Source organism: Phyllobates terribilis, unplaced genomic scaffold (assembly GCF_046119375.1).
Source record: "Phyllobates terribilis strain yellow unplaced genomic scaffold, ASM4611937v1 Scaffold_4__5_contigs__length_816908805, whole genome shotgun sequence".
Taxonomy (NCBI): domain Eukaryota; kingdom Metazoa; phylum Chordata; class Amphibia; order Anura; family Dendrobatidae; genus Phyllobates; species Phyllobates terribilis.
In genome coordinates, this window is record NW_027362764.1 from 651,189,642 (window position 1) to 651,201,983 (window position 12,342).

The 12,342-nt window shown below is 40.4% G+C and overlaps 1 protein-coding gene across 1 annotated transcript in view; it reads left to right on the plus strand.

Moving 5' to 3' along the window:
• The window catches only part of KCNB2 (potassium voltage-gated channel subfamily B member 2), a 401,287-nt gene that overhangs the window by 17,555 nt on the left and 371,390 nt on the right, over positions 1-12,342 (plus strand). The gene's annotated exons all lie outside the window — the stretch shown is intronic.

Genomic DNA, 12,342 nt, shown 5'->3' on the forward strand with positions numbered 1-12,342 from the left:
CTTTTATACGTGGTCCCCATCCCCATCCTGGTATGCCTGGCATCCCTCCATTCTGGTATGCATGGAACCCCTCCATCCTGGTATGCATGGCACCCCTCATCCCTATCCTGGTATGCATGGCACCCCTCATCCCTGTCCTGGTATGCATGGCACCCCTAATCCCTGTCCTAGTATGCATTGCACCCCTAATCCCTATCCTGGTATGCATGGCACCCCTAATCCCTATCCTGGTATGCATGGCACCCCTCATCCCTGTCCTGGCATGCATGGCACACCTCATCCCTATCCTGGTATGCATGGCACCCCTCATCCCCATCCTGGTATGCATGGCACCCCTAATCCCTATCCTAGTATGCATGGCACCCCTAATCCCTATCCTGGTATGCATGGCACCCCTAATCCCTATCCTGGTATGCATGGCACCCCTCATCCCTGTACTGGTATGCATGGCACCCCTAATCCCTATCCTAGTATGCATTGCACCCATAATCCCTATCCTGGTATGCATGGCACCCCTAATCCCTATCCTGGTATGCATGGCACCCCTCATCCCTGTCCTGGCATGCATGGCACACCTCATCCCTATCCTGGTATGCATGGCATCCCTAATCCCTATCCTGGTATGCATGGCACCCCGAATTCCTATCCTAGTATGCATGGCACCACTCATCCCTATCCTGGTATGCATGGCACCCCTCATCCCTATCCTGGTATGTATGGCACCCCTAATCCCTATCCTAGTATGCATGGCACCCCTAATCCATATCCTGGTATGCATGGCACCCCTAATCCCTATCCTGGTATGCATGGCACCCCTAATCCCTGTCCTGGTATGCATGGCACACCTCATCCCTATCCTGGTATGCATGGCACCCCTAATCCCTATCCTGATATGCATGGCACCCCTAATCCCTATCCTGGTATGCATGGCACCCCTAATCCCCATCCTGGTATGCATGGCACCACTAATCCCCATCCTGGTATGCATGGCACCCCTAATCCCTATCTTGGTATGCATGGCACCCCTAATCCCTATCCTGGTATGCATGACACCCCTAATCCCTATCCTGGTATGCATGGCACCCCTCATCCTTAGCCTAGTATGCATGGTCCCCCTAATCCCCATCATGCTGCACATAAAAAAAAATAAACACTCCTACTCACCTCTCTTCTCTTCTCCAGCGCTGCGTCCTGTCTGTCCGCACTGATCTGTCCATGTGAAGCGCGCATGACGTCACTGCCATGCGCGGCTCACAAAGAGAGATCAGCTGCCGGAAGTCACTGCTCCCCACGCCGGTACTGTGTGCACGGGGAGCAGTGACTTCACTCTCCTTCATAGCCGGCACACAGAGGAGCCACGCTGCGGCTCCTGCTGCTTCCGGCTATCTCGTGTGCCCGCTCATTAAAGGGCATGAATATTCACTCCCTCCCCACGCCCATGGGTGTGGAGAGAGGTTGAATATTCATGCCCTTTAATAGCGGGCACAGGCGATTCCGGCAGCTGCAGGAGCCACAGCGCGGCTACACTGTATACCGCTATTAAGGAGCATGAATATTCAGTGCTCCCCACACCCCATGGGTGTGGGAAGCAGTGAATATTCATTTTCTTTAGCAGCGGGGACAGTGTAGGTTGCAGCGGGCGGCTGCTGCCTCCTGTGCTCCGCTCCTCCACCACTACCACTCACCCCCCCCAACATTTGGACTATAAGACGCACCCCCCATTTTCCTCCAAAATTTTGGAGGAAAAAAATGCGTCTTATAGTACGAAAAATACGGTAGGTTCTGTGATTTTTCACAGATGGAACACATACCCATTATAGTTTATGGGGCTGTTTACATGTTCACATTTAATGGTGATATGTCCATTTGTGATCCGCTTAATGAACAAAATTACCCATACAAGTTTATGGGTCCGTCAAAGTCATGGACAGTACAGTACAACCCATGTGCTGTCAGTGTTTAACATTGCAATGCATAGGAGAAGCTTTTCAATATATATATATATTTTTTTCATACATGAAAATCACTGATGGTGAAAACTGAAACACTGACCAAATACTGATGAAAAACACTGATGAAACTTGACCATTTTTTGCTTGCGCTGACATGTTGATGATATTTTTTAATTCATTTTACTGGTATTTAAGGATTTCCCTTTAACAACAAGCATATTGAAAGCAGATTTTTTACAGTCAGTAATATAACATTTTGTTGACTTCAACAAAGGCCCCGATTCATCAAGACCAGACCATTTATCGCTTTTGTGAAAAATCATTGACAGGCGAGTGCATCAGTCAATGGTCTCCGCCAGTTCCTTAGAGAATGAGTGGAGCAGAAGCCCATATATGCAATATGTGCTCCAGTTACACAGAACACCTAGTAACCCCCCATCCTTGTGATTTCTGGGAGGGCAAGTGGTTGGACTATGCAAGATTAGAAACGTATCACCTATATTTAAAATTTTGATTACCAACTCCATTAATTTTGGTAGGCATATAACTGTGTGTCTGTAACCATTAGAGTTGAGCATTACTGAAAAAACCCTACTTCCTCCATTCAGGACCTGAATTAAAATAAAATGGATGCTCACCTTCACCGGGGCAGTGTTCATGTGATGTCAACGCCGCCATTCTCGGCGGGTGACATGACCTTGTTGTGTCAAGTGACCCCCGCGGCCAATGAGCGGCTGCAGCCTTTATTATTTCGTCAGAGCGGAAATTAGCCCTGATGGAATATTGAATGGCGTCACTGTGGGAGGTGAGTATTCATTGTTTTATTGTAATAGGGTCCTGAATTGTTTAATCTGGGGTTGTCCAGTAGTCAACAACCCGTTATAGATAAATACTTCTCCAAAAAAGCTGTATACAAAAGCTTCTATATAATTAATCTAAATTAGATACTGCATTTTTTTTATTTAGATGCCATCAAGAATCTAAATAAAAATCCCACCAAGGACAACATCTGCAAGGAGTTTGTATGTTCTCCCCGTGTTTGCATGGGTTTCCTCCAGGTTCTCCGGTTTCCTCCCACATTCCTAAGACATACTGATAGGGAATGCTGATTGTGAGCCCCAATGGGGACAGTGATGATGATGATGTCTGTAAAGTGCTGTGGAATTAATAGTGCTATATAAGTGAGTAAAATAAATAAATAAAAATAGTTGTAAAAATGTAGTTAATATTTAAAGGGGTACCGTCATTTTAATTTTTATTTTAGAAATCAATAGTACACATGAAACTAAGCAACTTTGCAGAATACCTGATCAGAGAAATCAGCTTCTTTCTCCTCCTGGACTGATCTTTCACTGTCAAATCATATATAAAATCTGCAAAATCTTTATCAGTGAAGACAGATTTCTCCATTACTGAGCTAGGAAATGGCAGCTGGTGCTTTTTAAAATTCTAAGCAGGAGCAAGCGAGAGGCCGACACAGATATCTGGCTGCAAGTTCTCCTGAAACCACACTTACAGTTCTCCATAGAACTTTATAGGTACCAACTGCCATGTCCCATCTCAATAATTGGAACGTCTGTCTTCACGGAATACAGATTTTACCCGTGAACTAAGCACTTCAAGAATGAAAGATCAGTCCAGGAGGAGAAAGAATGAGATTTCTCTAACAAGATATATTACAGTTTACTATTTTTGCGTGTTCTATTGATTTATGGGAAAAAAAAACAATTAAAGTGACGGTTATTCTTTAAGTGGTATTAGTAGAATGGAAGAAAGCTCTATGCTGTATTTTTTAATGGATTTCCTGTGAAACTACCAACAATAGCAATTATTTTTCTTGCCATTAAAAATGCCATGGTGGGTGACAGCATGTAATGCAACATATTTATAGAACTGATGCATTAATCTTTAAAATGAAAATATGTAGCACAGAGAAGACTGACGTAGATGCTTTGGTCACCAAGCTCCACTTCAGCATTGACTAGGAACGTATCAGATTCATCATCACAACTAAACAACCACCAAGAGCTGCAGAAATGGGAAAGTCATGTATAATGTGGTTCTCATTGTCACACTTGTGTGTTTTACTCCTGTCCTTTCCTTCCATCAACCACAGTTATGACCTAATACACTTTATATCTGCAATGATTGAATCTCAATAATTTGATTAATTAAATGGTCCCCGACTTTTCAGGCAACTTGATCCCATGTGTTGTATAATGTGATAAATAAGCAATCATCAAATGACTTTAATTAAAAATGATATTGTCCCACCTCTAAAAAAATCACTCCAAAGTGCCAGCTCTTATATGTCTTCCTTTTGCATAACGTGCTGTGCACTGCTTGTCATCAAGTGTGATCCATTTCTAAAAATGGAGTCTCGAAGACATATTATAGAAAGTATGGGTGGGTCTTTGTTTCTTTGCTCCTGTACTTCTCTCTATTCACTTATCAAACATAACTATTTTTGTTCAGGCCAGGCAAGCCATTGGACAATGACAGATGTAATGCATGTTGGGAAGTAAGGAGAAATAAGTTCCAGCACCTATAGTGCTGGCAGAATTGTGATGGAAAAGAACAACCCATTTAAAAAGAGTGGGTGACAAGTTACAGATAATGAGAATTGGGACTATTCTTAGACCTTTTAAACTGTTATGTGCACGGGAAGGAGTTTTAGCTTTTTGGTGGTGAGGGCAACAAGACTATGATTTACTACAGCTTTTGTGCTTTTACATTGCAATGTATGTTGATTCCTTCAGCTCACTAAACAGCTGTGGTGCCTCCTCATCTCATAGCTAAACCTATGAGTGTTGTTGACATTTTGTTCTACATCATGCTATGTGGGTGTTATGAATACCAGTAGGTGAATATTGATTCATATTATACTGTCTAATAAGTGGTTTATAAAGATATCTGTAGCAGTAATAAGTAGTAATAGTTTTTCTGGCTGTGTAGTATAAAGCTTCTTGTAAGCATTAGCTGTACACTGATATATTGATGATCTTTTTGAATTTATATTGAATCTATGGATTTATACCATGCTTACATTATGGGCCATTTTACTGGTATTTAAGGATTTCCCTTTACAAGCAAGCATAGTGAAAGCAGAATTTTTACAGTCAGCAATATAACATTTTATTGACTATGGTCTGGATTCAACAAAGGCCCCAATTCATCAAGATCAGCATTATTCACACCAATAATAATAACCAGGCATGTTGTGAGAAGCAAAAAACTGGAAGTCTGAACTGAAACGTAAATTGATGTACATGCAAATTGTAAATGCATATTCACACAAGGCCACTAGACAGAGAAAAACCAAAAACAAGCAAAATACCCAAATAACTGAAAGTAAAGTGAAATAATAATAAATAATAAAGGGTATTTAGTAAACAGAATTTTGATCAAAATAATGTAAAAGCTATCCCGCCACGTCAAGGCAACCCTTATGGGACAGTCCTAACTCTAATATTAAAAACCTTACCATTTGTCAAGTGATGTACATATGGATAAGGGCAGAGAGACTGGATCCCTAGTATAAGCATAAACCTGAGGCAGAATGAACCTTTCAGTTCAGACAAAGGGCGGCCACACCGTTTTCTATGCACCAAAGCACACTGAACTTCAAAGAAAAAACTGGAAGTCTGAACTGAAACGTAAATTGATGTACATGCAAATTGTAAATGCATGTTCACACAAGGCCACTAGACAGAGAAAAACCAAAAACAAGCAAAATACCCAAATAACTGAAAGTAAATGGATAAATCGCACAGTGCAAAAATAATAATAAATAATAAAGGGTATTTAGTAAACATAATTTTGATCAAAATAATGTAAAAGCTATCTCGCCACGTCAAGGCAACCCTTATGGGACAGTCCTAACTCTAATATTAAAAACCTTACCATTTGTCAAGTGACGTACATATGGATAAGGGCAGAGAGACTGGATCCCTAGTATAAGCATAAACCTGTGAGAAGCGCCTGATTTATTAACCCTAGAACGCATGACCATAAAAATCTACACTTTCACATATCTGGGGCCTTTTAGGCCCGTGTGCAAATAACATGGAATAACTCAAACAAAAATGACAAACAACTGTATACCTGAGGAATACCTAGAGTTTCAAAATTCTAACTAAAGTAATCTTGCAGAAAATAGAAAACAATTAACAGGGCGGGCCTGCGAGGCCCCAGGTATGCGTTCTAGGGTTAAAAGGCACATATACTCAGGCATGTCTGAAAAGTGGCGTGCGCCTCTGTGCACCTTGCCACAAATCTTACTCCAGTCTTTGACTAGAGTAAGATTTTTAGCGTAAGGTATGGATTAGACGAGCGGGTGTCAGCACTCCCCATCACACCTCTACCCCGCCCCCGCCCTGTCCCAGCACCACCCTTTTTTGTGTAGCTGGCTGAGACTAGCGTGAAAATGCATAAAGTCGCAACATTTTTGCTCTACCTCACGTAGAGTAAAAATTTTGTAACTTTTCAAAGTGTTTTAAAATAATTTCTGGCATAAACACTCTGAAATGTCACATTTTTTTTTTACAAAGTGAGATTATGCAAAGATTTAGTGACTTTTGGTGCTTTAATGCCAGCTCCACCAAAATGGGAAGAGCTGGGATGGGGGCGGCAGGGGGCATGGCGACGTCCGCTCATGTAATACATAACGAGCCGTGGTGCCCCTTACACCTTTTGCAATGTTTGGTGTTATTACGTTAGTTTCAGCCAACTCCACCAAAATGGTCTTATTCATGACAAGCTGTAGTGAACCTTACGCCACAGATCTTATTTCAGTCCCTGACTGGAGTAAGATTTGTGGCAAGGAAAATGGATGCGCACAACTCTTAATAAATCAGGTACCTCTGACTCCAGCATACCCCCTCAAGAGTGATGTGAAAAACACCGGTCTTGATGAGTCGGGGAATATATGTTTAGTGAATTCATATAAAAAGGTATTAGTTAGAAATAATGCACTTTAGTTTCATGGTGGAGTCGTGCTTATGTCAGTAGAGTTCAAAGCATTTGTAAAACTAATTGGCAAATTGCAAGTTGCCTGCAATATTTTTGGAATATTCGAGATTTTTCTCAAACTACAAATAATGTCCATTTATTAAAATGTTCCTAGATGATGATATTTCATTATTTATCAGAACTGATATAAACAGATACCAGCCCGGAAGATGGTTTGAAAATAAACGAAAATGTAATTGGTCAGTACTTGCAATCACCCCAATGTGTATGTGTGCTGTAGACCTAGACATTACATTATTAATCTCCACTGAGACTGGGCATTTTATGTATAGCTGTATAAATGGGTAACAGCGAAACATCCATTATATGCTTTATTTTAGGGGTAAAAAGGTGTTTTCCGCTTTGTTAGTCGATTCCTTGACCATAAGCTGATCACAAAGTATCCTTCTGCTGGGACAACGCTACACCCTTAAGGCTAGAGTCACACCACTGAATTTCCTCTCATCTGAGAGAATAGGGCCGATTATGCTAACAGTGTCATCATAGTATGTTCTGATTTTCTCAGATGAGAAGAAGATGGAAAAAAAATGTCTCCATCTTCTCCATTGTGTCAGTTGGGCAGCACTCAGATGTTATCCGCTTGCAGTCTAACGGTTTCCATGGAACCACTGACTTGCATGGCCGAGTGTGATCCTGATATTGGATGCAAATCGAGCATGCTGTGATTTTTTTATTTCCTTGGACAGACTCCATCTGTGGAAAAAAATCGGACATGTGCACAGCCCCATAGAATAATATTGGTCTGAGGGCGATCTGATGTTTTGTCAGATCGATAATACGGTCGTCTGCACCTGCCCTAGTTTGTATCTATAGCGCTGGCTATTTATTTGCATTGCATTTGATGCCTTCTATACTTTTCTTGTTCTACTGTATATGGCCATATATAAACATTAGCTATACATTGATTTATTAATATTTATTTTTTTCATTTACAATATACAGTATATCTGTATTGTCGGCAGCCATGACGCTGTCCTTAAACAAAACCTGGTTATTCCAGGGTGTAATCAAATTAATTAATAATATAATATAATTAGTGCTTGAAAATAAAATAGTGTTCAAAGATATTTCTTGCTTTTTACACATTATTGTGATACTTTTTTTTTTCTAAAAAGTTGTTCAACCATCTATAAACTTTCCCAGATGTAATAATACAGGGGTAAACTGAGGACAAGCAACAATAAATTAACAATAGGTGATTTACAGAGTAAATAATAAGGCAGTGAAATTGTACCTGTCTCTTAAATATAATGGCGGCTGTCACTTTGTAAATGATTCATTATTCATTACTACACAACCTAGCAAGTTCACTGAGAATAGCACGGCAAATCCAGGAGCTATACATTTTATTGTCATATATACTGCACCTTTGCTGCCCACAAAAAAATATATGATCCATGAGAAATATCTATTCTTTGATGTTATATACTATGACTATAGATATGTAGATTTTATTTATGACACAAATACACAAAATACTATAAAGAATGGTTCTGCTTCAAACAACCCCTTGTAATATATCCTCTATGGACATGGTGATATAATAGGGGCCCATTAAAAGGATTTCCGTCTCTTTGCCAAACCTAAATCTATAGTTGTATGCAAACTTATATTTCTGATAGCCAGAAAGCTCATATTAACAACTAAAATTAGATGCCCAATGAACACTTTAAAAAATGCTTTCATTTTGGCCATATTCACTCCCCTTTTCTGAAGCCAAGGCCCCTCCACACCCATTCCCCCACCTCTCCACTCCCATTACAAATCCTCTCTCTGCCTTGTTTCCCAAGTCAAATAATGAAGAAACTTCCAGGAATAAATAATTTGAGGGAGGGTTCTGTTAGTTTCAATGGGGGCCACAGGAATTAGCTGACTCTTCTGGAAGTCTTGGAGGTCTTCCCTTAAAGGAAGTCTGTCACCCCAAACTTAAATATTAAATTAAGTATTTTGCCCTGTGAGGGATATAGCCCCTAAAAATTTGTACCTTTACATTTACACTTGTCTCCTTCATTATCCAGGAAATTCACTTTATTCAATATTATAAGTAGAGTGCTTGGTGCACACTTGGTGTGGCCGAGAGCCTGATGACCGATCCTTCATTGTTATTTGTATTCTGACACCAAAAGCAGTCTGCCAGTGTAGGGCGCTTTAGAGACTTTCTTGGCTGTCTCTACGTACCAGTAGTCACACGAAGAGACTTCATCAGATAGGTTGACGTGACTACAGAGGCACATGTGAAGATTCCAGAAGAAGGCTTATTTTCAATCTGAATTCTTGTAGTTATGTACAATTACTGTAGGTAAAAAGACTATTCTGAACCAAAAATGCAAAGATATGAGCTTCATAAAATGGCTGACATACAGAATGAAGATGAAGGGAGGGGTTACTGACATCAGAACTAAGGAGGCAGACAGGGAAAGAGGTAGGACAAACTTCTAAAAGGCAAACATTATTGCATAGCAATGGAACAGCAACACTACAATACAATAAAATACTGTATGACTCCCAAGTCGTGGGACATGACAATTTGTATAATGCTGCCTCCCTCTCCGTTGATTGACAGCACTTACTTGCAATGAGCCAGCACTGTCTGCAGAGAATCCTTATTCATGTGCACACTGTGTGAGGTTCGGATTGGTGCACACAGATCTTTCTCCTCTCTGCCATACTTCCAGGTGTACCAGTGTTACTTGGCCATTCCAGACCCCACACCAATTTTTGGATAACTAAGAAGACAATTTTAAAGGTATGGTTTTTATAGGAGCTATATCCCTCATGAGACAATATTCTTGGTTTTATATGTAAGCTTAGGGTGACGGACTGCCTTTAAATCACGAGTTTCTGGGATGGTTGGCAAGAATGGATCATATTAGAAATAACAGAAGTTTCCTTGTATAGGGATTATCCAATCAACAACATTTAGCACCTATCAAGAGGATAGATAATGATTTGTTTGGTCAATGGGGGTCCGACCTCTGAGCCTTGCTCTGATCAAAAAAGTAGTGGTCCAGTGACAACCATGTGAGTGAAGCAGTAATGCACAATCATGACCACACTTCCAGTATGTTAATAGTGTGCACACTACCATTCCCACAGACTCATAAAATAGATCAGATCTCGTAGTCAGTGGGGGTCCCATTAGTCAGACCATTTGCGAAAATACATTTACTATCACCTATCCTGTGGAGAGGGGAAAATAAAACTTACATTTTTTTATTAAGAGCATAAGAGAATGACTATACACAGCTGATCAATCAGGCAAGCAATATAGGACATAGAAGGGCGCAGAAACAGTAGGAGTCAGTTTCCATCAGAAAAACTGTCCTAAAGGGCAATCACAATGATTAATACCAGCAAATAGAAGAGCTGACAAAACTTAATTATAAAGCGTATATATATATAATTAAGACAGTGGTGCCAGAGAGCGATTAATGAAATGACTAAGCAAACTGCTGGGTATTGTCTCAGGATGTAGTAGATCTTGTTGATGACATAAAGTTGATGATAGGTTATGGCCAGGAGACCAATTCCAACATTACAGCGGGAATTGAACATTAAAAGTCATGTACAGAAATTTGGCATGAGGGAGTGCCTCCTAATTAGAAGGCTACATACCCAGGACACTTTCTGGCTCTTGCTGGAATTAGTATGTTGTTCCATCACATTTATGTTGTTCTTGTCAGGCACAATGGCAGTATATACAGTATATATCCATCCAGTCAGTGTTGGACTGGCGTGACAATGGCTCAAAAGTATCCAACTTCAGGGCCCCACTTTTCAGCTACATGCAAATGTGACATTAGCCTCAATCACAAATTTATATAGCAATGAACTTGGTAGATTGTTAGGTGAATGAGATGCCACCTTCGTGCAAAGTGATTCAAGTACATTGTGCCAAGTACTGCTCATATAAGAGGGTGGCGATCCATTCTTGCACAGGGGCCCACCGGAGAATTCTCCTGTTCTCCTGTGGGCCAGTCCAAGCCTGCATCCAGTACCTAACTAACATCTCAGGAGCCTTTTGATACATCTTATTTTGCACCTTAGAGGATCTGTTACCACTTCTGACGTGTCTATTTTGGGAAATACTTCTGCTCTCCATAAAATAACAATTCTGGGGCCTTATGGTGGCTCTGTGGTTAGCATTGCAGCCTTACAGTGCTGGGGTCCTGGTTTCAAATCCCACCAAGGACAACATCTGCAAGGAGCTTGTATGCTCTCCCCGTGTTTGGTGGGTTTCCTCCGGGTTCTCCGGTTTCCTCCCACATTCCAAAGACATACTGATAGGGAATTTAGACTGTGAGCCTCAATAGGGAAAGCGATGATGATGTCTGTAAAGTGCTGTGGAATTAATGGCGCTATATAAGTGAGTAAAATAAATAAATTGTGGAGCATCTTTTCTTACATTTGTGCCATTCCTCTCTTATTCTTCCATGAAATTATTAAATGAATTGACAATTAGCTGTTACTATTCCTCTTGCTAAAAGAGAGTGACCCTACAGAGACAGCACTGATTGGAGACTGTAAGAGTGTGTAGGGACGCACCGCAAATTGGTAACACTCACTGGTTAATTTATTCATGTAGTAGGACTAAAAAAGGAATAGCACAACACAGTCAAACAAGAAGAAGGTGTTAAAAGATACTAGGGGAAAAAAATATATACCAAAACATACATGTTAAGAGAGCTGAGAAGAGTCCTTCAAACTTTCCTGAATCTGTTCTACATAAAGTTATCAGGTGCAGGTGTATGGAGCGGGCTCAGGTGCCGGCTGTGTTATACAGTCAGAAACCTACTGCTAACAGGAGCGACTGGAACTTGCTCTGATCACTGCTTTTAAAAACATTAAATTCCTGGTCAATCTGTAACAACAGTATTTAAGTGGTGTGATCATCTTCCCCCTTACCTCACAACACAATAACAGGACATGTATGGTACATCAGGGGGCCTAGTAAAGCCTGACATTGCCAAGTTCTTTGAGGTCTTATGAAGCCCAGTCAGAAAATCATCCTTCTTTTCCCAATAGAAAAATAAAGAAATGTAAATTTTTTTTAAAAGAAAACATATTTGGCATATCCACATCCCACAGAAGTATAATATATCAAAGTATAACTTTTTTAAACCGATGGTAACCTGCATAAAACAAAAAAAAAATTAAACACCAGAATTTTTTTTTAGTCATGGCACCTTCCTCAAAAATGAAATTAAAAGCTATCAAAACATTGTATGCACCTCAAATACATATCAATGAAAACTACAGAACACCATGCAAAATCTATGGCCTTACACAGCTTCATCATTTTCTGAGTCCCAGTAAATAGAATGGGACTCAGAAAATGGCCAAACCAATTTTATTTTTC